The following is a 2,287-nucleotide window of genomic DNA, read 5'->3' on the forward strand; positions in this document are numbered from 1 at the left end:
GAGAAATTTTGATTTTAAATTCAGATTTAGGGCAAGCGTATTAGTAATATTCACCTATTTTTATTTCGGAGCAAGACAAAAAGTAAACATTTGCTGTTCAGTGTTATTATTCAGTTGAGAAGCTTTTGTCATCTATCCAGTCTGATTTTAAAAAAAGTTAGAATTTATAAAACAGTTACATTAGCGGTTGTTCTGCATTGTTGTAAAACTTGGACTCGCACTTTGAGAGAGGAACAGAATGTTTAAGTATAATGTGCTTAGGAAAATATTTGGGGCTAAGAGAGATGAAGTTACAGGAGAATGGAGAAAGGTACACAACGCAGAACTGCACACATTGTATTCTTCATCTGACATAATTAGGAACATTCGAATCCAGACGTTTGAGACGGGCAGGGCATGTAGCACGTATGGGTGAATCCAGAAATGGGTACAGAGTGTTAGTTGGGAGGCCTGAGGAAAAAAGAGCTTAGGGGAGGCCGAGACGTAAATGGGAGGAAAATATTAAAATGGATTTGAGGGAGGTGGGATATGATGGTAGGGACAGGGTTAATCTTGCTCAGGATAGGGACCGATGGCGGGCTTATGTGAGGGCGGCAATGGACCTCAGGGTTCTCTAAAAGCCATTTGTAAGTAAGTTGTACATATGCTCCCCATAACATATTTTCCATTTGCAAACAATTCAACCAAGGGAAGAATTTTAAAATAAACAAGTGTCGAATTATACGTTCTTTCTTGTTTTACATACGTGATTCGCCTAAAATGAATGTGATGTGCCGTTTTGTCAAAATTGACTATTTTTCTTTCCAGTTTATTTTACAACAGTTTATCTACTGCGATGGTTATTTAGCATCTGAGTGAAATGAAGGTGATATGAGCCAGCGAAATGAGTACACGATCCAACGCCGAAAGTTACCCAGCATTTGCTCGTAAAGGCTTGAAGGAAAGCCTCGGAAAAAACTCAACCAGATAACTTGTCCCATCCAGGATCTGAAACCGAGTTCGCTCATTCCACGGTCAGACATGCTAGTGGAGCTTATACCACGTGATAAATGTTTTGTCTGCAGTTGCTCCTCTTTGGTATTTTGTATGAGATCTCCGTTCTACCGCCACAGCCGACTTACATTTAACGATTATAAGACTGAGAAAGCTTTCTTTTCACCATCGAACGTCATTAGGACTGCCCTCTTGCGGGTAAGTCTACGAGTACGCTACGGCACCTATTAAGAAAACAAACGTAGAGAGAGATTATCCGCTTATATGAGCATTTCTGTTGTGTCTGTCATGGTTATTACGCTATCGACTTTCGAAACACCGGATGTTCTAATGAATCGCCCTGCGTAGACGAAATAAGCAAATTAGTATTTTACCAATGTTTATACACGATGTTGATAAAAAGACTTTTATTCTTCTCTATAGATGAAATAAGAACATGTGTAATTATGCACACGATTTTAATAAAAAGATGTAATAAATGGCAGTTTTATATGTTGACGACAAAGTAATAATCACAAACGAGAATAATCTACGAAAGACAATATCAGAATTAAATAAGTTATGCCATCATAAATATAACATCGAAATATTATAATCTTCATCTTACGATGTTGGTGACGTATAAACGTCCGTTGATGTGACATATTAATGAATTTAAATACTATTATAGTCACAATCATGCCATGGTATGAAAGAAAAATTTCATAACCTCGAGCAGGATTCGAACCTGCGACTTCCTGTACTCCGGTCAGGCGCTCTACCACTGAGCTATCGAGATCGTCTCACGCCAAAGGCTTGGAATTATCCCTTCATATTGGCGACTCTATTATAGAGTACTGTCCATAGCGTCTGATCTAGTCAGCACTGCTTATGGTGGGAAGAAACTTTTTACAAATGTAATCTTCATCTAACGATGTTGGTGACGTACGTGACACTTGTGGCGGACAAGGTCGCAGTTGGGGTTTTTCTCGGGGTTCTCCCGTTTTTCCCCATATTAGGCATTTACATAATTCCGTCACCATTTATCCATTTCGTTATCATTCCATAGCATTACTCAATCGCCGGCTGGCGATGCACGGAGGGGGTTGGCGTGGAAACGAGCGGGGGTTGCCTGCTCGAAACCTGAGTACGTAGCGAACCTTAGTGTAGTCAGCCGGTGTGGATTTAGGAATGCGCCTAGCTCGAGGGTTAGCGTAATAGATCGTAACAGATCGCGGTGCTGGACCATAGTCTCCCCCCTTCCGTACATTCCATTCCATATAAAAGAACTGACAAATATACGAAATAAATTAAA

The 2,287-nt window shown here is 40.1% G+C and overlaps 1 non-coding gene across 1 annotated transcript; it reads right to left on the minus strand.

Moving 5' to 3' along the window:
- Nucleotides 1-1,699: 1,699 nt before the first annotated feature.
- Nucleotides 1,700-1,771, minus strand: TRNAS-GGA (transfer RNA serine (anticodon GGA)). Its single transcript has one exon. It is a non-coding gene; the product is annotated as a tRNA-Ser (tRNA).
- Between the last annotated feature and the right edge of the window lie 516 nt (nt 1,772-2,287).

The sequence above is a fragment of the Periplaneta americana genome, chromosome 7 (assembly GCF_040183065.1).
Source record: "Periplaneta americana isolate PAMFEO1 chromosome 7, P.americana_PAMFEO1_priV1, whole genome shotgun sequence".
NCBI lineage: Eukaryota > Metazoa > Arthropoda > Insecta > Blattodea > Blattidae > Periplaneta > Periplaneta americana.